Below are 23,682 nucleotides of genomic sequence, written 5' to 3'. Positions count from 1 at the left end.
TAAATAAATGTTCTCTCTATGGGAAAACTAATTAGGAGGAGGCTTTTTCAGCTTCCACTTATCCCCTTGACTGGGAGCCTCAGTGAGGTGCACAGCCTTATGTACTAGGTCTGCTCTCAACCTAGTACCAACTCTGGGTTTCCCATGCTCTGTGTCTAGGACTATCTCTTACGATCTATTCCTACCTCCTGGCTAGCACAGGCTATCAGGGTGTGAGAGAAATGATCTGCAGTAGTTGTTTCCTTAGCCAGGACTTAATAAGTATCAGGCCTCCTCAGAATTATCAAAGCCTTTTAAAAAAAATTCTATTCTTTTAAAATAGTGTCATCTCCAAAATTAACAAGTACCTTCAGTTTGATCCTTGAGTGTAAAGCTAGATGCCCTTTGTTGGTTCCCCAAACTACTCAGCTAAAGCCTCAAAGAAATCCCTAAACATGGGTATTCTACAAACAATGACTGCTGTTCTAAGGACCAGGTGTGGTGCTGGTTATGGGACAGAACACAAAGAATCTTTCAGGTGCTAACAGTAATGCTAGGGATTCAAAGAACATACACATGTCAAAAGCAACTAACACTAACAGGAAAAAAAATCCTGCAAATCATCACCACCACCACCATCATCATCAGAGCATCACTAAGCTATGAGACAACTTCAAGCAGCTTAATAATCCTTAAAGGAAGAGAGAGTGAGGGATACACAAAACACAGTTGAAGAAATGATATCCAAGAATCTCCAAGAACCCTCAGCATGAGAAAGATGAAAACTACACCAAAGCACATTATAATCAAATTGCTCAAAACACATGATAAAAAGAAAAATCTTAAAAACAGTTGGGTGGTGGGTGGGAAAGACATGTTATATACAGAGGAACAAAGATAAGGAGTCTAGCAGATTTTTTATTGAAAACAATGTAAGAATACAACAGAGCAATATCTGAATTATGGAAAGAAAAACAAACGCTACCAACCCAGAATTCTATACCCAGCTACTGTGTAATAAAGAATTTGGTGGCTTTAGTCTCAGTTCCTGGGATGAGCCTCTAAATCCTTGGAATTTCCCAAGTGACAGGAGTGTCTTTGTTATTCATGGTGGGGCCTGATAGTTTATGCACATGAGATGACTTAGGATGGTGGCTGGTCAATCCAGCAAGACCAACCATGTGGTTAGAGGCTCAGTGCTCTAAGCCATTTGATATCAGTCTGAATTCCAGGGAATGGAATCAGGGCTAGAGACTGAGTTTAATCACATATTCAATGAGTCCATCAATCATGCCTGCATGAAACCCCAATAAATATTCTGGACACCAAAACTTGGTGAGCTTCCTGGTTATTACTCTGCATATTGCTACATATCAGTGTGCTGGGAGGGTGACAGATCCAGACATCACGGGGAGAAGACACCAAAAGCTTCATATGTGGGGCCATCCCAGACCTCATTTTATGAGTCTCTCTTGTGGGCTAGTTCTGATTTATATTCTTTTTGCTATAATAAAACTCTATCTGTAAGTATAATACTTTCCTCAGTTCTGAGTCATTCTACTGAAATATTAACCTGAAGAGTTAGTGGGAACCTTTGAATTTATATCCAGTCGGTCAGAATTATGGGTGGCCTGGGAACCCCAAGCTTGTAGTTGGGTGTCTAAAGTAATGACAATTTTGTGAAGGACTATGTCCAAAACCTGTAAAGTATGGATTAATTCTCGGTAATTAGTGTTAAAAGTCATTGTACCAGTAAAAATATTTTTTAAAAACAAGGTGAAATAAGTATCTTCTCAGATAAAAAGAAAAAATCCTCAAGAACAGCAGACTGCACTGCAATTAAAAAAAAAAAAAAAAGTCCTTTAGGCAGAAAAAGATACCAAGTGGAAATATGGACCTACACAAAAGAATGAAGAGCACTAGAAAAGTTAACTACGGGGCGCCTGGGTGGCTCAGATGGTTAAGCATCTGCCTTTGGCTCAGGTCATGACCTCAGAGTCCTGGGATTGAGCCCCGCATCGGGCTCCCTGCTTGGCGGGGAGCCTGCTTCTCCCTCTCCCTCTACTGTTCCCCCTGCTTGTGCTCTCTCACTCTGTCAAATAAATAAATAAAATCTAAAAAAAAGAAAGAAAGAAAGAAAAGTTAACTACATGGGAAAACAAATACTTTTTTCTTGTTATTTAAATCTCTTTAAGAATAATAACTATTTAAACAAAAATAATAATAAGGTGGTGTAGGATTTATAACATATGAGAATAAAAAGTTTGAAAACAACATCAAGCTGAAAGAGGAAAAATGGAATGGTATTATTCTTATACTATCTGTGAAGAGGTATAATATGATAAGATATATATTGCATATGCCAATGCAATTACTAGGTAACAGTTATAGCTCATAAGCCAGTAAAAGATATAAAGTGGAATAAAAACCATTCAACCCCAAATAAAGCAAAAAAGAGCAAGAAGAAAAAACAGATGGAACAATTAGAAAACAAATAGGAATATAACCGATTTAAACCAAACCGTATCAATGACAGTAAATGTAAATAGTCTAAAAACCCCAATTAAAAGGCAGAGATTGTCAGATTGGATTAAAAAGAAAGACCCTATTAAAGAAACTGAATCCATATTAATAATCTTTGAAAAAAAGAAAACATCAGTTTCATATGTTGTACTGATAATTCCATTAAACACTTAAAGAAAAACTGGTACCTATGCAATTTCTTCCAATAGAACTGGAAAGAACACCTCCTAAACTCATTGTATAAGGCCAGTATTACCTTAATACAGACAGGAGAGTAGAACATTACAAGAAAACTATAGACCTGTATCTCTTATGGATATAGTTGTAAAAATTCTCAACAAGACATTAGAAATATAAAATTTTACAATGTATAAAAAATTACATACCACAATCAAGTGCAATTTATTCGAGGTATGCAAGATCATCTGACATTTGAAAATCAATTAATATAATCCGCCACCACAACAGACTAAAGAGGAAAAACCATATAATTGCATGGATTCTGAAAAGGTATTTGACAAAATCTAAAACCCATTCCTGATAAAACTCTCAGCAAACTAGGAAAAGAGAGGAACTTCCTCAACTTGATCAAGAACATCTACAGAAGACATACTGCTAACATTAGACTTAATGGTGAGAAAGAGGATGCTTTCCTTCTAGGACTGGGAACAAGGCAAAAATGTCCCTTCTCACCAGTCCTATTCAGCTCATACCGAACATCTTAGTCAGTGCAATACGATTTTTTAGAAATTTTATTTATTTATTTGAGAGGGAGAGAGAGAGCATGCATGCACGAGCAGGGGGAGGGGAAGAGGGAGAGGGAACCTGAAGCAAACTCCAAGCTGAGTGCAGAGCCCCACCCAGGGCTCGATCTAACCACCACAAGATCATGACCTGAGCCAAAACCAAGAGTCAGACACTTAACCAACTGCGCCACCCAGATGCCCCGCAATAAGATTTTTTTTTTTTTAAAGAAAATAAAGGTAAGTACATTAGGAAAGAATAAGTAAAACTATCTTTGTTTGCAGATGACAGGATTGTCTATGTAGAGATTAAAGAACTGAATCAAAGAATCGAAGAAGAATTGAATCGAAGAATTAAAGAAGAAGAAAAAGAAAAAGATGAAAGCAAAAAATCACTGCTGGAACTAATAAACAAATACAGCAAAGTCACAGAATACAATGCTAATATACAAGTCAATTGCTTTCCTTTATACTAGCAATGAACAATTGGTACTTGAAATTAAAAACAATACACAAGTGGTGCCTGGGTGGCACAGTCGGTTAAATGTCTGATTTCGGCTCAGGTCATGATCTCAGGGTCTTGGGATCCAGCCCCGAGTCAGGCCCCCTGCTCGGCAGGGAGTCTGCTTGTCCCTCTGCCCCTCATCCCGCTCATGCTCGCTTTCTCTCAAAAAAGTAAATCTTTTAAAAAAATACAGAATACAATTAACTTTAGCATAAAAATGAAATGCTTATGTATAACTCTAACAAAATATATACACTATTTATATGCTGTAAACTATAATGATGAAAGACACCAAAGATCTAAATAAATGAAGTACTGCATGTTCATGGACTGGAAGATTCATTATTGCTAAGATGTCAGTTTTTTCCAACTTGATCTACAGATTCAATGCAATTTCAATCAAAATCTCAACAGGCTAGTCTGTGGATACTGACAAATGGATTCTAAAGTTTATATGGAAAGGTAAAATAACCAGAAAAGTAACACAATACTGAAGAACAAAGTTGGGGGACTGACATTACTTGACTTCAAAACTCATTATAAATCTCAACATCACTAGTCATCAGAGGAATGCAAATCAAAACCACACTGAGATATCACCTCACACCAGTCAGAATGGCTAAAATTAACAACACAAGAAACAACAGGTGTTGGCAAGGATGTGAAGGGAAAAAAAAAAAACCCTCATGCACTGTTGGTGGGAATGCAAACTGATGCAGCCACTGGAAAACAGTATGGAGGTTCCTCAAAAAATTAAAATTAGAATTATCATGATCCAGCAATTCCACTACTGGGTATTTACCCAAAGAATATGAAAACAGTAATTTGAAAAGATATATGCATCCCTATGTTTATTGTAGCATTATTTACAATAGCCAAAATATGGAAGCAACCCCAGTGCTGTCCACCAAGAGATGAATGGATAAAGAAGTGATATATATATGCACAATGGAATATTACTCCACCATAAAAAAAGAATGAAATCTTGCCATCAGCAACAATATGAATGGATCTAGAGGGTATAATGCTATATGAAATAAATCAGTGAGAGAAAGACAAATACCATATGATTTCACTCATATGTGGAACTTAAGAAACAAAACAAAGAAAAACAGAGACAAACAAAAAAAGAGACTCTTAAATATAGAGAATAAACTGGTGGTTACCAGGGGGAAGGTGAGTGGGACGATGGGTGAAACAGGTGAAGGGGATTGAAAAGAACACTTATCATAATGAACACTGAGTAATGTATAGAACTATTGAATCACTATATTATATACCTGAAACTAATATGACACTGTATGTTAATTATACTGGAATTAAAAAAAAAACTCACAATAAAGCTATAGTGATCAAGACAATGTAGTATAGGTGAAAGATCAGACATACAGACCAATAAAACAGAACAGAGCATTCAGAAACAGACAAACACAACTGTAGTCAATTGATATATGACAAAAGAGCACAGGCAGTTCAATGGAGAAAGGATAGTCTTTTCAATGAATGGTGCTGGAACAACTGGACATCTATATGCAAAAAAAGCATCTAGACACAACCTTTCACAAAAATTAACTCAACATTGATAATATAAATGATCCTAATGTAACATCTGCCTAAATGTAAAACACAAAACTTCTAGAAGGTAACATAGGAGAAAATCAAGGTGACCTTGGCTTTGGTGATAACTATTTAGATGTGAAACCAAAAGCACAATCAATGAAAAAAAAGTGGACTGCATGAAAAGTAAAAACTTTTGCTCTGCAAAAGACATTATTAAGAGATAAAAAAAAAAGACAAGTCAGACTGGGAGAAAATATTTGCAAAATACATTATCTCATCTATATCAAAACATATAAAACATCTCACTTGTATCCAAAATGCATAAAAACCTCTTAAAGGTCACCAATAAGAAAACAACCCAATTTTAAAAGGAGGGAAAGAGGGGTGCCTGGGTGGCTCAGTCATTAAGCGTCTGCCTTCGGCTCAGGTCATGATCTCACGGTCCTGGGATCGAGCCCCGCATCGGGCTCCCTGCTCTGTGGGAAGCCTGCTTCTCCCTCTCCCACTCCCCCTGCTTGTGTTCCCTCTCTCGCTGTGTCTCTCTTTGTCAAATAAATAAAATCTTAAAAAAAAAAAAGGAGGGAAAGATCTGAACAGACACACCAAAGAAGATATACAGATGGCAAATAAGCATATGAAAAGTTGCTCAACATCATCTGTCATAGGGAATTAAAAATTAAAACCACATGGGATACTCATACACACCTATTAGAATAGCTCAAAAACTGACAATATCTCATGTTGGTGAGGATGTGGAACAACAGGAATTCTTACTTGTTGGTGGGAATGCAAAATGGTACAGCCATTTTGGGAGACAGTTTGGCAGTTTCTCACAATGCTGAACATAGTCTTACTGTTCAATTTAGCAGCTACACTTCTAAGTACTAACTCAATTGAGTTGAAAACTTTTGTTCACACAGAAACTTGCATATGGATGTTTATATCAGTTTTATTCATAATTGCCAAAACTTGGAAGCAACCAAGATGTCCTTCAGTAGAAGATGGATAAACTGTAGTACATCCAATGTAATACTATTCAGTACTAAAAAGAAATAAGCTATCAAGCCATGACAAGACACAGAGGAAACAAATGCATATTACTAAGTGAAAAGAGCCAATCTGAAAAGGCTTCATACTGTATGAGCCCAACTACATGACATTCTGGAAAAGTAAAAAGATCAGTGATTGCTAGGGCAGAGCAAAGGGATAAGAGACAAGCAGGTAAAACACCATGCACTTTTTTTTTTTTTTTTAAAGATTTTATTTATTTATTTGAGACAGAGAGAATGAGAGACAGAGAGCATGAGAGGGAGGAGGGTCAGAGGGAGAAGCAGACTCCCCGCCGAGCAGGGAGCCCGATGCGGGACTCGATCCCGGGACTCCCGGATCATGACCTGAGCCGAAGGCAGTCGCTTAACCAACTGAGCCACCCAGGCGCCCAACACCATGCACTTTTAAGGTGATGAAATTCTTCTGTATCACACTGTAATGGTGGACAAATAACATTATACATTTGTTAAAAAACCTACAGAACTTTACAACATGAAGAGTGATATATGAAAAATTTAAAAAATCATTTATGAGGTTGAGGGATCCCAGGGAAGAATGTAAACTGTGGTAAGAGAATCTAACTGTATTATAAATGTATTGGAACAACTTCATTAAAGTGAGTGGAAGGAAATGTGCTGACCTAAGAAACTTTGGAAATGGAGTCTATTAAGACTAAAGGCAAAAGGAACTACATGACATAACTTGTCAGTAAAGTTGTTTTCCATGTAGATATGCATTTGTAATTCCGACACTGTTATATGTATGTATACAATGGAAGTGAATCATTAAGTATATAGATGGCAGATGGTAGGAGCCAAGAATCTCATTTTTTTTTTTTAAGATTTTATTTATTTATTTGAGAGAGAGAGAGAGAGAACAGAGGGAGTGGGGAGAAGCAGACTCCCTGCTGAGCAGGGAGCCTCATGTGGGGCTCGATCCCAGGACCCTGGGATCATGACCTGAGCCGAAGGCAGATGCTTCACTGACTGAGCCACCCATGCGCCCTGAATCTCACTGTTAGAGTGGAAATTTACAGATCAGCAAGGGGAAGAAACTAGAATGATCTATATAATAATGGATTAGTGCTGGACACATCAGCAAGAACTCATGTTTAATTTAATAGAGATACAGATGGTTACATATATTATATACACAGGTTTGTATACATCTGTTGGCTAAGAGGGTATAAAAGGACACTCCAGTAGCAATAAGCATATCTAGCACCCAGATCTTGGTTTCTAATACTATTCTCCAATAAAAGTATCCAGAGCTCCTTGGAGAATGGTTGATTCTAGAGCTGGGGCAACAAATATACAAGATAAGCCTGGAGCATCTTGTAGTGCCAGAAAGTAAGGAAGTGAGAAAATAACAAATCAAAACCAAAAAACAGGGGTGCCTGGGTGGTTCAGTCAGTTAAGCGTCTGCCTTCGACTCAGGTCATGATCCCAGGGTCCTGGAATCAAGCCCCGAGTTTGGCTCCCTGCTCAGTGAGGAGTCTGCTTCTCCCTTCTCCCTCTGCCCCTCCCCCCCCCCGGCTCATATGCGTTCTCTCTCTCAAATAAATAAATAAAATCTTTAAAAAAATAAAAACAAAAACAAGCAAAAAACACACTGATGGGGGTATGCCAAGCAAAACAGCAGCCAACTGAAAAAACTCCTAATGGCCAAAGGTGGAACAGTTTGAGCAACAAAATGAAGTATTAATAGATTACAAATATTATACTATTTATATTATAATATTATAAAAGTTATACTATGGAATAAATATCTATGGGTTATATCGTTTGTGCTATAAGTGATTAAACAAATTAATAAATGGGGGGAAGAGACAAACCGATAGGATACAGAACACCTGAAAAACACTATCAACCAACTTAATAGAAAAAAAGCAGAATATACATTCTTTTCAAGTGAACATGGAACATTTACTAAGAATGATCATATTCTGGGCCATAAAACAAGATCCAATAATTTTAAAATAATTCAAGACAAATATGATATTGAATAAAAATCAGTAACAGAAAGATCTCTGGAAAACCTCCAAATCTGTGGAAACTAAACAACACACTTCTAAATAACTGAAAGAAGAAATCAAAAGGGAAATTACAAAAGTACTTTGAACTAAACAAAAATTAAAACATAACATCTGAAATCGCTAAACAAGTTCTTAGAGGGAAAACTGTATCATTAAATACCTACATTAGAAAAGAAGGACTAACTAAATTCAATGACTTCAGCTTCTATCTTAAATTAGGGGGAAAAAAAAAAAGAGCAAATGAAACTCAGAATAAAGGAAATTACTAAGATCACAGGAGAAACCAATTAAAAAAACACAACAGAGTAAATTAACAAACCATACACAGATTTTAGCTTAATAAACTACAAACAGACTGATTAGGAAAGAGAGAAAGAAAACACAAATTACCAATGTCAGGAATGAGAGAGGTGATATCCTACAGATTCTACAGATATCAGAATAATAAGGCAATATTATGAACAACTTTATGTCAATTGGCAACTTAAATGAAATTGAAAATTGAAAATTTTCTTCAAGATGCAAACTACCAAGGCTCATTCACAAAGAAATAGGTTACCTGAATAGCCCTGTAATCTATTATGTAAATTAAATTTATTATTTAAAACATACCCACAAAGAAAATTCCAGGCCCCATAGCTTCACTGGACAAGTCTACCAAACATTCAAGGAATAAGTAATTCTACACAAATTCTTCCAGAAAATTGACGAGAACGGAATTAATTCTTCCCAAGTCATCCTATGAAGTCAGCCTCACCTTGATACCAAAATCACAAAGATGAATGTATATGCATACATTCTTAATGAAACTTCAGCAAATCAAATCCAACAATTATAAAAAGGATAATACATTATGATCAAGTAGATTTGTCCCAGGAATACAAGTTGGTTAAAATCTGAAAAAAATCAATCAATACAACCCATCATTATAATAGTCTGACAAAGAAAAACTATATGATCATCCCACTAGACACAGAAAATGCACTTATCAAAAATCCAACAATCATTTTTTAAACATTTATATATATATGTATGTATGTATATATGTAAGTATGGAATTTCTACATCCAACGTCGGGCTTGAACTCATGACTCCAAGATCAGGAGTCGCATGTTCTACTGACTGAGCCAGCCAGGTGCCCCCCCAACAACCTTTTTTGATAAAAACTTTCACCAAACTAGGAATAGAAGGAAACATTCTTAAATCAGTAAAGGGCATCAATGATAACGTATAGCTAACACCATACTTAATGGTTACGACACAATGCTCTAAGATCAGAAACAAGGCCAGGATGTCTGTGCTCACCGTTTGTATTCAAATTTGTACGGGAGAATCTAGTGAGTGCAATAAGAAAATAAAGAGAAATAAAAACCATCTAGATCAGAAAGGGAGAAATATTTGTTTTAAAGTACATATTTATATTAATATATTTATATAATAGATTGATATTTATATAAAGTATATATTATATTTCTACATAGAAAATCTGACAGAATCTACAATAAAGCTACTTAAATGAGTTTAGCAAGGCTACAGGATACAAGGACAATACACAAAAATCTATTATATTTCTATCTGTTAGCAATAACCAGAAAAAGAAAATAAATACAATACCATTTATTGCATAAAAACATGAATACTTAGGGATAAATCTAACAAAAGATGTACAAGAGTGACACAAAACACTGTTAAGAGAAGGGCATTAAGAGGCACAAACTTCCAGTTACAATATAAATAAGTCATGGAGATGAAAAGTACAGCATAAGGAATATAGTCAATGGTGACAGATGGTGACTTCACTTATCATGGTGAGCACCAACGCACAGAATTCTTCAATCACTATGTTTTACACCTGAAATGAATAAAACATTGTATGCAATGTTCAATAATAAATTTCAAAAATAAAAATAAATTTAAAGTATTTTAAAAAACATTGTTAAGAGAAATTAATGATGGCCTACATAAATGGAGAAATATACCACAGGTAAAAAATATTCAACATTGTTAAAAAGTCAGTTCTCCCCTAATTGATCTATAGGTTCAGAACAATCCAATCAAAACTCCAGGTGCCTTTTTTTTTTTAATAGATTTTATTTTTTAGAGCAGTTTTAGGTTCACAGCAAAATTGAGCAGAAGGCAAATACTCTGTGCCCTCACTCATGCATAGCCGTCTCCTACCAGCTACCTTTTGGGTAAGCTGATTTTAAAACTTATATGGAAATGCAAAGGACAAGGAGACAAAAAAGAACACATACTATATGATTCCATTTAGATAAAATTCTACAAAAGTCAAATTGATCTATAGGTGACAGCACACCAGTGGGTGCCTGGAGATGGGAGGAATTATAAAATGTTATGAAGAAACTTTTGGACATGATGCATACATTATTTTGATTGTGGTGATGGTTTTATAGGTATAAATGTAAGTCAAATTTTATCAAATTATATACTTTAAAACAAATATTTTGTAAATTAAATTTTATTCATGGTACACAATTTTTTGTTCCCCTTTTCTGAGTGTACTGTGACTGAAGATTGTTCATATTTTTAGAAATCTTAGGTCTTCTGCAGTTTAGTTTTTAAATTTATTTTGTGACTTGGTTTTATTATAGATGAAAAATAAATGTCACAAAGATATGTAGCTCTCAATGGAATTAGTGCTTTACTAGCTCTATTAATTAGATCATGGTACTCATTTTTCAATTCCACCCAAAGGATGGTAAATACCTTCTTTTTTTAAGATTTTATTTATTTATTTGTCAGAGAGCGAGAAAGAGAGAGAATGAGCACAAGCAGGGGGCGCTGCAGGCATTGGGAGAAGCAGGCTCTCTATAGAGCAAGGAGCCCGATGCAGGACTGGATCCCAGCACCCTGAAGATCATGACCTGAGCCAAAGGCACATGCTTAACCGACTGAGCCACCCACACATCCCAGGATGGTAAATTTCTATCTTCTGTGATGCCAAGCAGTTTTTCTTGAAAATGAATAGAAAGGTTTCTAATGTTACTATATTTTTAACAAATAGGTTCAAAATCTATTAAACCTTTCATTGGGAAGATGAGAACATTTTCTTTCCAATGTTTTTAAGAGGCAGATTTACCTGTTTTAAGAGGTGGCATCATTTTTGTCAACAAAATCACATACAAATGGTAACATTTCCAAATACCCATTTTCAAAATGCTCTTTCCGTGGCACAAATTTCTTTCAAAATGCAGCTACTTTTTCACTCACTGTTACACATTACCTTCACTTTAACAGATAGACTAAGAGTATTTGTTACTGCTGCCCACCCCCCACCCCAACTCCTAGGCAGCATACTACTGAAAACCACTTGTTAGCACAGGAAAGTTCAGGAAATTTGGAACACTTGACATTTTGTACAAGAAAACTGCTACATCATTTAGTTTGACCATTCTTTTAAGTAATTTGCCACAAGACAACCACTAAATTTCCTTCTTGCACAAACCATTTCAAAGGCTCCCTCCACACTATATTACAAGGTTCTGGACAAATGCACTGTAAGAGAACAAACTGGTGGTTGCCAGGGTGGGGGGGGTGGGAGGATGGGTCAAAAAGGTGAGCAGATGAAGAATATACTTATTCTAATGAGCACTAAGTAATGTACAGAATTGCTGAATCATATTGTACACCTGAACCTAATTTAACACTGTACGTTAACTATACTGGAATTAAAAAAAAAAAGAGAGAGAGAGACTTAAGTAATAGCAAAACCTGTAAGCTGCAATATGCTCAAGGAAAATGATGACTAAGGGTGTACAGGGGAACTCAACTCTGTTCATGGTATGTTATGTACAGTTTATGACACAGGCTAACGCTTGGCTCTAATGTGGGTAGTACCAGTGTTGCTCCATACTTAAACGCTAGTAAAACCTGATTTAATTCTCATTTTTCATGGTAAAAAATAAGTTTTAGTATTTTTCCCCCATGCCCGAATGGATCGTCTTTAGAGAACCACTTTGGAGAATGTTGCTATTCAAAAATTCTAGGGGCACCTGGGTGGCTCAGTCGTTAAGCGTCTGTCTTCGGCTCAGGTCATGATCCCAGGGTCCGGGGACTGAGCCCCCCATCGGGCTCCCTGCTCTGCGGGAAGCCTGCTTCTCCCTCTCCCACTCCCCCTGCTTATGTTCCCTCTCTCGCTGTGTCTCTGTCAAATAAATCAATAAAAAATCTTAAAAAAAAAAAATCTTAAAAAAAATTCTAAGTAGTAGAATGACAGGTACAAAGTGATATATTAGAAAAAAAATGTCCAGTTTCAAAATTTAGAATGGACTGAGTAGAAAGAAAAAAGGAGTTAGAGAGTTTCTTCAATAAGTCAAATGAAAGGTGATTAGGGCCTCCATAAGACCATAAAAAGTCAGAATATATTCACCTAGAGTTAGTTTATCAAAGGCTTTTTCTCAATGTTTTTTTTTCCCCCTTACCCCAGCTTTTCCTGAGTCTTAAACTGAGTATGTCTTCTGTTTCTCCTCTGTTCATCTATTTTTTAATCCTCGATGGCATCTACCAGAACTAAAGGCACTGTATGGTACTTTATTCCCATGTTAATAAGGTAAGTACTTACTAATTTATCAGTTTTTAAGGTTTATGCATTTGTTCATTAGAACTTTTTAGAGCTGATTCACAATTTAATATTTTAATATCAAATATGGCCAACTCAAAGTAAGGAAATGGCTTTCAAGTCATGGGGCAGTTGCCAGGGAAACAGTCAAAAACTGTTACCTGTGGGACGCCTGGGTGGCTCAGTCGGTTAAGCGTCTGCCTTCAGCTCAGGTCATGATCCCAGTGCCCTGGGATCGAGTCCCACATCAGGCTCCTTGCTCAGCAGGGAGCCTGCTTCTCCCTCTCCCTCTGCTGCTCCCCCTGCTTGTATCCTTGCTCGCTCTCTCTCGCCCACTCTCTAACAAATAAATAAATAAAATCTTAAAAAAAAAAACAAAAACAAAAAAACTGTTACCTGTGTCTGAGATGGTAATCTTTGGCAAAAAATTTCTATAGTTCAAAGGGAAATAATAATGTCTGAAAGCTGACAAAATAACAGATCGTAACAAGCATTCCTTCCAACTGGCCAGGCTCCAATAGATTATCCAAAGGATACTATTCTGACACTAAGTAGGTGTACTACAATTTAATTATGATACCAACCACACATAGTACAGATCAGACAGATTAAGAGCAAAGTCCTCAAGATTGCCTCACTTCCTACACCAGCCATAAATCTTGGGGGGAGGAAGGTGACAAGGCCACCTGTACTTTGGACATATGACTATAAATTTGGATGTTTCCATAGCTCCCCCTTCCAGGTTCAATAATTTACTAGAACAATTCACAGAACTCAGGAAGTGTTATATTTAGTATTACACTTTTATTATAAAGGATGCACATAGGCAAGGTCAGGGAAGGAATGCAGAGCTCCTGTGCCCTCTCCTTGTGTAAACAGGGTGTGTTGCCCTCCCAGCACATAAATGTGTTCACCAGCCAGGATGCTCTACTCGGAGCTTTGGTGCCTACAGTTTTTAATTTGGTCTCATTACACAGGCACAACTGATTAAATCATTGGCTGTACAACTAAACTCAATCTCCACCTCCTATTCCCCTCCCCAGGAGGTTGGGCTGGCCCAAAGCTCCAACTTTCTAATCATGTGCTTGGTCTTCCTTCCCGGTGAACAAGCCGCCATTTTGAAGCTACCTAGAGGGCCGCTTTGAACTGCTCCATTAGCATAACAAAGGCACTCCTATCACCCTGGAAGTTACAAGGTTTCTAGAAGCTCTCTACCAGGAACCTGGGATAAAGACCAGAGAAATTGTTTATTATACCACCAGATGCCATGGCCTAAAAATGGCACGATACTTTTCCTGTTTTCTCTATTTCTCCAACATTCACTTTACCTTAAAAAGGCCAAAATTACCAATCTGAGGGTTGTGACAAAATAAAATCAATAATTTGAATTGGTCTTTTTTTTTTTTTTTAAGATTTTATTTATTTATTTGACAGAGAGAGACACAGCGAGAGACGGAACACAAGCGGGGGAGAGGGAGAGGGAGAAGCAGGCTTCCCACTGAGCAGGGAGCCCAATGTGGGGCTCGATCCCGGGACCCCAGAATCATGACCTGAGCTGAAGGCAGATGCTTAACGACTGAGCCACCCAGGCGCCCTGGTCTTATTATTTTAAAGATTTTTAAATTTATTTGACAGAGAACATGCGTGCATAAGCAGGGGGAGGGGCAGAGGGAGAGGGGCAGAAGCAGGCTCTCTGCTGATCAGGGAGTGCCACGAGGGGCTCGATCCCATGACCCTGGGATCACAATCTGAGCCAAAGGCAGATGCTTAACCGACTGAGCCACCCAGGTGCCTCTGAATTGGTCTTATTTTGAGGGGAAAATTAAGATGTGAGAATGGAGGTGAGTGGGGGGATGGGTTAGATAGGTAATAGGGATTAAAAAGTACACTTGTGATGAGCACCAGGTGTTGTGAGGAAGTGTTGAATCACTATATTGTACACCTGAAACTAATATTACACTGTATGTTAACTGGAATTTAAATAAAAACTTAAAAAAAAAATAGAACTCTACTACCATCCAGCAATTGCACTACTAGGCATTTACCCAAAGAATACAAAAACACTAATTCAAAGGGATACATGCACCCCGATACTTATAGCAGCATTATCTACAATGGCCAAATTATAGAAACAGGTCAACTGTCCACCAACTGATGAATGGATTAAAAAGATGTAGTATATACATACAATGGAATATTACTCAGCCATAAAAAAGAATGAAATCTTGGCATCTGCAACAACATGGATGGAGCTAGAGAATATGCTAAGCAAAGTAAGTCAGAGAAAGACAAATACCATATGATTTCACTCATATGTAGAATTTAAGAAACAAAACAAATGAGCAAAGGGGAAAAAAAGAGAGAGAGAGAGAGGCAAACCAAGAAACAGACTCTTAACTATGAAGAATGTAGTTACCAGAGGGCAGGGGGTGAAGGGGTAGGTCAAATAGGTGATGGGGATTAAGGAGTGCACTTGTGATGAGCACTGGGTGACGTACGGAAGTGTTGAATCACTATATTGTACACCCGAAACTAATATTACACTGTATGTTAACTAACTGGAATTTAAATAAAAACTTAAAAATAAGAAAATTAAGATGTTAGAATATTAACATTTTGAAGCAAATATTTAAATTAATTCTTAAAAATCAATTATTGAGAAGAACTCTTAAAAAAAGAAAAAAAAAAGAACTCTTTCTTAAAAACAGCCAGAAATGGATCAATAGGACAAAAAAAATCTCAAGACAGAAAACCCAGCAGCCTATAAACCAGGCTTTTTTCAACTTTACCAATACCAAGCAGTTTAGCAGTTGGAGGAGACAGTTCAAAGGCAAACAGTCATCGATGCCAGAGAAACAAGTTATAATGAAACATATAAAAACAGAACAGGGAACAGTCATTTGACCTTGAACCAGCTGCTTCACTTAACACAGTTTAGTTATAAGGGAATATAATTATATAGCAAGCCCTTATGTAAACACCATCCAGGTTAACAATGCCGTCTTCCAAAATCCCTCTATATAATCCTTCCAAAGTCCCTCCCCTTTACATTGCCCTTACTTTTATGGCTGTCGTTTCTTTTCTTTTTTTTTTTTTTTAAGATTTTATTTATTTGCGAGAGAGAGAATGAGAGACAGAGAGCATGAGAGGGAGGAGGGTCAGAGGGAGAAGCAGACTCCCTGCCGAGCAGGGAGCCCGATGCGGGACTCGATCCTGGGACTCCAGGATCATGACCTGAGCCGAAGGCAGTCGCTTAACCAACTGAGCCACCCAGGCGCCCGGCTATCATTTCTTTATAGCTTTATCAACTAGGTAGGCATCTCTAAATATTCGAGTTTAGTTTTTTTCTCATATAGTTTTTAAAAATTGAGATATAATTCACATATTATAAAATCCAACTTTTTAAAGTGTACAGTTTAGTGGTTTTTAGTATATTCACAAAGTTGTACAACTATCACCACTATATACTTCCAGAACATTGTTATCAATCAAAAAGGAAACTGTCCCTGTTAGCAATCATTCCTCATTCTCCTCTCTCCCTACGCTCCTGGCAAACCACTAATCTACTTTCTTTTATTTATTAAGATTTTATTTATTTATTTATTTATTTATTTATTTATTTGACAGAGAGAGAGAGGGAACACAAGCAGGGGGAGTGGGAGAGGGAGAAGCAGGCCGCCCGCTGAGCAGGGAGCCCAATGTGGGGCTGGATCCCAGGACCCTGGGATCATGATGTGAGCCAAAGGCAGATGCTTAACGACTGAGCCACCCAGGAGTCCCTACTTTCTGTTTCTATGGAATTGCCCATCCTGGACATTTCATAGAAATGGAGTCATACAAATAAGTGACTTTTCATGTTCTGGTTTGTCTATTTTTAAACTTTATATGAAAAATATGCCAAACTGTTTTTGTAAAATGTACCAATTTATACTTCCACCATAGTGTTTAAGGATTACCACTGTTTCATATACTTAGTTACACTTGGTTTTGTCACTTCAAGCCATTGTTGGTGGTCACATAATGGCATTTCATTGTGATTTTATTTTACATTTCCATAATTACTATGAGATTAAAGTATCTTCATGTATTTATATTGGCCATTTGGGTTGCTTTTGTTAACTAACTCCTGTTCAAGTCCCTTGGATGTTTTTCAGTCATACTACTTTTTATTTTATTCATTTGCTGGAGTTCTCTACAGGTTTTGAATCCAAGCCCTTTACCAGTTTTAAGTGCATAATTATCTTCTCCCACATTGTGGCTTGCTTTTTCACATTATCTTCTAATGTCCACAAATTCTTACTTTTAAGGTAGTCAAAAGTATTAACCTCTTTACATCCTTTAAAAAAAACTCCCTTTATTTTTTTTTAATTAAGATATTCTCTCTTTAAGATTTTATTTATTATTTATTTATTTGAGAGAGAGAGAGCGCACACACGAGCAGAGCAGGAGGAGCAGAGGGAGAGGGAGAGAATCTCAAGCAGACTCTGTGCTGAGTGCAGAGCCCAATGCGGGGGTTGGTTTTACGACTCTGAGATCATGACCCAAGCCAAAATCAAGAGTCCCCCACTTAAATGACTGAGCCAGTCAGGAGACCCCTCCTATACACCTAAAAGAATAGTGTTTTGACTTTCACATTTATTTTTATTATGTTCAATTAGCCAATACATAGTATATCATTAGTTTTTGATGTAGTGTTCAACGATTCATTAGTTGTGTATAACACCCTGTGCTCATCACATCAAGTGCCCTACTCAATACCCATCATCCAGTTACACCATCCTCCCCCCCTTCTACAACCCTCAGTTTGTTTCCCAGAGTCCAGAGTCTCTCATGGATTGTCTCCCTCTCTGAATTCTTCCCATTCAGTCTTCTCTCCCTTCCCCTATGGTCCTCTGCACTATTCCTTATATTCCACATATGAGTGAAACCATATAATTCTTTCTCTGACTGACTTATTTCACTTAGCATAATACCCTCCAGTTAAAGCAAAAATGAACTATTGGGACTTCATCAAAATAGAAAGCTTCTGCACAGCAAAGGAAACGGTCAACAAAACTAAAAAGCAACCCACAGAATGGGAGAAGATATTTACAAATGACGTATCAGATAAAGGGCTGGTATCCAAGATCTATAAAGAACTTAACAAACTCAACACCCAAGAAACAAATAATCCAGTCAAGAAATGGGCAGAAGACATGAACCGACACCTCTCCAAAGAAGATATACAGATGGCCAACAAGACACATGAAAAAATGCTCCACATCACTAGTCATCAGGGAAATACAAATCAAAACCACAATGAGATACCATCTTATACCAGTTAGAATGGCTAAAATTAATAAGACAGGGAACAACAAATGTTGGCGAGAATGTGGAGAAAGGGGAACCCTCTTATACTGTTGGTGGGAATGCAAGCTGGTACAGCCACTCTGGAAAAGTATGGAGGTTCCTTAAGACGTTAAAAATAGAGCTACCCATGGGGCGCCTGGGTGGCTCAGTCGTTAGGCGACTGCCTTCGGCTTGGGTCATGGTCCCAGGGTCCTGGGATCGAGCCCCACATCGGGTTCCCTGCTCTGCGGAAAGCCTGCTTCTCCCTTTCCCACCCCCCTGCTTGTGTTCCCTCTCTTGCTGTCTCTCTCTCTGTCAAAATAAATAAAATCTTAAAAAAAAAAAATAGAGCTACCCTACAACCCAGCAATTACACTACTGAGTATTTATCTCAAAGATACAGATGTAGTGAAAAGAAGGGGCACCTGTACCCCAATGTTCATAGCAGCAATGTCCACAATAGCCAAACTGTAGAAAGAGCCAAGATGTCCTTCAAGAGATGAATGGATAAAGAAGATGTGGTTCATATATACAATGGAATATTACTCAGCCATTAGAAAGGATGAATACCTACCATCTGCATCGACGTGGATGGAATTAGAGGGTACTGACTTTCACATTTAAAACTATAATTCAATGCATATCAGGTCATCGTGTTGTATACTTTAAATATCTTACAACTTTATTAATCAGACCTTAATGAGACTGAAAAAAAATCTAAAATTTACCTGGAATTGATTTCTGTGAAGTAAGAGTTAAATCTTTCAATTTCTCCATATAGACATACAATTGTCCCAGCGTTACTCTCACCATAAATCAAGTGTCCATATATGTATAGACTTGCTTCTTGGATCTTCTTTTTCCTTCCCTTATATTGATTCTTCAGTATTCCTTATTTAAGCTAAGGGTATTATTACTCATTAATCACCTAAGCAGGAAATCTGGAGATAATTGATTCTGATCTCTTGATTATTTAACCTCATAAATTTTTCTCATATACATATACTTTCTCCATTTCTAACACTCCCTTACATCTTGACAATGGCAGTGGTCTCTTAACTGATCTTGCAACTGCCAGTGTTATCTTTGATTTTGTACTCCCAAGCACCCTGGACATATATTTAATATAGCCCTTAATGTATTTATTAGGTGAAACTTGACTCTCACCCTGAATACATAGCTTCCCCTGAAGTTCTTTCAAGTAATAACTTTGCTTTTACACATCCTTTTGCATCACAGGCCCTAGAGATGGGGTAGGTATTCTGTTGGCTCCTTATGTTCTCTTCCAGGTACTCTCCAGCCTAATACATTGATCTACCCATATCAGTATTTAGAAGGCATCCTAAACTTAATATATTTAAGGGTCTCAAGGACTGGAGATCCTGGAATCAAATGTTTGGTTTGGGGGGGATGGGGCTTCTAGATGGCACACGGTAGAAAGATTGGAGGTGCTTAGACAGCAGCAAGAAGAATGAAACTAAAATTATGCAGGCACAGTCTAAGTAACTGAGGTACTATGGAGGAGAAGCTCACTCGAAGACTGGAGTTCAAACAACTGAAAAATCAATGAGTATATTCAAACCATCAAGAATAACAGGAGTTAGAAGTGAAGAGTAATAGAGTCAAGAGCTAAGATATTTACAACTGCAATGATGGATAGTGATAAAATTTAATAGTATAAGAATCAAAGGTTGGGGACATTAAGAAAAAGAAAGGGAGGGGCACCTGGGTGGCTCAGTCTTTAAGCATCTGCCTTCAGCTCAGGTCATGATCCCAGGGTCCTGGTATTGAACCCCGCATCAGGCTCCCTGCTCAGCGGGAAGCCTGCTTCTCCTTCTCCCACTCCCCCTCTCTCTCTGTGTCTCTCTCTGTCAAATGGATAAATAAAATCTTTAAAAAAAAAAAAAAGGGAGAATAATGAAAAGATAAGGACATCTTCCTCTTCCTTTCTGGCCCAATGGTATAAGGTCATGGGATAGGTAAGAGCAAACACTTGAGAGAGCTGCAGGACAATCTGTTCTAACCCCTCCCTCTCCTACAGGATTCCATTAGAAGAAGACTGAGAATATAGGAGATAGTGTTGATAATAAATTCCAAAAGGTACACTGGAAGTGTTTCAAGAGTCAGAGAGGGTTGAGAAAAAGGGACAAAACAGGGAATATTCAGAGATTTATAGGAATTAAGAGTGTAGGAGATGGGAGGGAAGTGTGCCAGGGGATTCCTGTAGTGACTGATATTAACAGGAATAAGGGATAATGAAATTAGCCTTAGTGCATTCAAGGAAGATAGAGTGAGGAGGCTGCAAGTGTTAGGGAATAAAGAGGAATAAATTACTGGGGCTCGGTCCAAAGGTTCAAGGAAGTCATCCTCTAAGTTCCAGTATACTAGTTTAAAATCAGGTGATATTAGGGACGCCTGGGTGGCTCAGTCATTAAATGTCTGCCTTCGGCTCAGGTCATGATCCCAGGGTCCTGGGATCGAGCCCCACATCAGGCTCCCTGCTCCGCGGGAAGCCTGCTTCTCCCTCTCCCACTCCCCCTGCTTGTGTTCCCTCTCTCACTGTGTCTCTCTCTGTCAAATAAATAAAATCTTTAAAAAAAAAAAAAAATTAACTCAAAATGGATCACAGACCTAAACATAAAACGCAAAACTATAAACCTCCTAGAAGGTAACACTGGAGAAAACCGTGATGACCCTCAGTATGGCAATGACATTTTATTTAAATTTTTTAAAAGATTATTTATTTATATATTTATTTTTGAGAGAGAGAGACAGTGCGAGCACGAGCCAGGGGGAGGGGAAGAGGGAGAAGCAGACTCCCTGCTGAGCAGGGAGCCTGACGAGGGGCTCAATCCCAGGACCCTGGGGATCATGACCTGAGCCAAAGGCTTAACCAACTGAGCCACACAAGAGCCCTGGCAATGACATTTTAGACACAACACCAGGGGCGCCTGACTCAGTCGGTTAAGCATCCAACTCTTGATTTTGGCTCAGGTCATGATCTCAGGGTCATGAGACGGAGCCCCACATCAAACTCTGCACTGGGCATGGAGACTGCTTAAGATTCTCTCTCTCCCTCTCCCTCTGTCCCTCCTCCCCTGCGTGAGCACACACTTTCTCTCTCTCAAAAATAGCTAAATAAATAAATAAATAATAGACACACCACCAAAGGCATGATCCACGAAAGAAATAATTAAGTTGGTTTTCATTAAAATTAAAAACTTCTGCTATGCAAAAGAGAATGAAGAAACAAGCCTAAGACTAGGAAAACATAACTGCAAAAGCTATCTGATAAGACTGTTATCCAAAATACACAAAGAACACTTAAAACTCAAGATAAGAAAACAAACCTGATTAAAAAACAGGCAAAAGATGTGAACGGACACCTCACCAAAAAAGATGGCAGGTAAGCATATGAAAAGATGTTCAACATCATATGCCATTAGGGATATGAAAACTGAAACGAGATACCATTACGAACCTATTAGAATAGCCAAATTCCAAAACACAACACCAAATGATGGCAAGGATGTGGAGCAACAGGAACTCTCATTCATTACGAGTGGGAATGCAAAATGGTACACTTTGGAAAACAGTTCTTCAGTTTCTTACAACTAAACATACCCTTAACCATATGATCCAGCAATCAGTTAAGCTCTTTGGTATTTATCCAAATGAACTGAAAACTTATGTCCAAAAAAATTTGCCCAGAGATATTTATAATAGTTTTATTCATAACTGCCAAATTTGGAAGTCACCAAGATGCCCTTCCGTAGGTGAATGGATTTATAAACTGTGGTACATCGGACAATGGAATATTATTACTCAGTGCTAAAAAGAAATGAGCTATCAAGCCATGGTAAGACATGAAGAAATCTTAAGTGCAAATACTAAGTGAAATAAGCCAATCTGAAAAGGCTACATACTGTATGATTCCAACTATATGAAATTCCGTAAAAGGCAAAACTATGGAGACAGTGAAAAGATGAGTGGATGCCGGGGTTTGGAGGCAGGAAGGGATGAAAAGGCAGAGCACAGGGGATTTTTAGGGCAGTGAAACTATTCTGCATGATGCTACAATGATAGATACATGTCATTGTACCTTTGTCAAAACCCACAGGATGTATACAACACCAAGAGCAAACTCTAATATAAATTATGGGCTTTGAATGATAATGATGTGCCAATGTAAATTAATTGACTTTAACAAATGTACCACTCTGGTGCAGGATACTGATAGTGGGGGAGGTGATGCACGTGTGGGGCAATGGAGTATACAGGAACTCTCTGTACTTTCTGCTGAATTTTGCTTCGAACCTAAAAACTGCTCTAAAAAGCACAGTTAATAAATTTAAAAAAAACAACGAACTAGGAAGGTTCTATTTCCAGAATGACTAAGTACCTACTAAACTGACCTTACTGTAGTTATATTATATATAGTAAGTGTTTAATAACGGAATGAACTGTATGGAATAAATAGACCTACCTTCAAATCAACAGGCTTCATATTACTCAACAGATCAGGATATAAGATCTGAGGATATAAACTAATGGGAAGTTTGATCTGCATGGAACAATCAGTGCTTCCTTTCTCAACATATAGGTTAAGTAAAGAGTCTACAGCCATGAATTAGGCTTTTACGTCAATCCTTCTTTCCTGGGTCTGAGGCCCACCTGGATTTTTTGCAGTGATTTGGGGAGAGATGATGATGATGACAGGTAACATTTATGGAGTATGAAGTATGTTATACATATTAACTCAAAGCGAGAGTCCACAGCCCTAGGCAGGCTGAAAAGACCAGATGATGTTCTCAGTCAAAGTCACTTGAATAGGGAAGATTTGATCCAAAACTCTAACTGCTGGGGATCTAAATAGAGAGATAATCATCTCAGAGAGGAACAGCCAGTAGTAATTAATGCCTAGTACTCACATTATAGTTGTGAAATAATGTATAAGGTCTAGAGATGCTAAATTTATTTCTATAGGATGAAAAGGCAAGGTCAGATATATGCTGTTTTTACAAAGTTCCAGGGTAGAGTGCACATAACCCAGTCTGTTTGAGGAACATACCTAAACACAATGAGAGCTTTGCTTTCCAGTCTCAGTAAATCTCCAATCCCCTGGGTCCCCCTGCACTCTTCGTGGTGTCTTCTAATGTGAGAGTTAGTGTTTAAGTTTTACTGATTCCTGGAAAAGGTCCATGAGCACACTGAATAGCTGGAGATGAGCCCAGTAAAGTGAGAACCTTCTCCCAAGTACAAAGATCAATTTCAGAATCACCAGACTCTCAGTGTGCTTACACAACTATTCCACATGCACCCTCATTTTCTCCCTCCAAAGACACAGTAAACTGTGAGCAAGGAGACAAACCCAAGTGAA

The 23,682-nt window shown here is 37.8% G+C and overlaps 1 protein-coding gene across 3 annotated transcripts in view; it reads right to left on the bottom strand.

Annotated features, from left to right (window-relative positions):
• Positions 1 to 23,682, bottom strand: part of MAST2 (microtubule associated serine/threonine kinase 2) — a 217,296-nt gene that overhangs the window by 37,696 nt on the left and 155,918 nt on the right. The gene's annotated exons all lie outside the window — the stretch shown is intronic.

This window comes from Neomonachus schauinslandi, chromosome 4 (assembly GCF_002201575.2).
Source record: "Neomonachus schauinslandi chromosome 4, ASM220157v2, whole genome shotgun sequence".
NCBI classification, from domain to species: Eukaryota; Metazoa; Chordata; class Mammalia; order Carnivora; family Phocidae; genus Neomonachus; species Neomonachus schauinslandi.
This window is presented reverse-complemented; position numbering and strand designations above follow the sequence as displayed.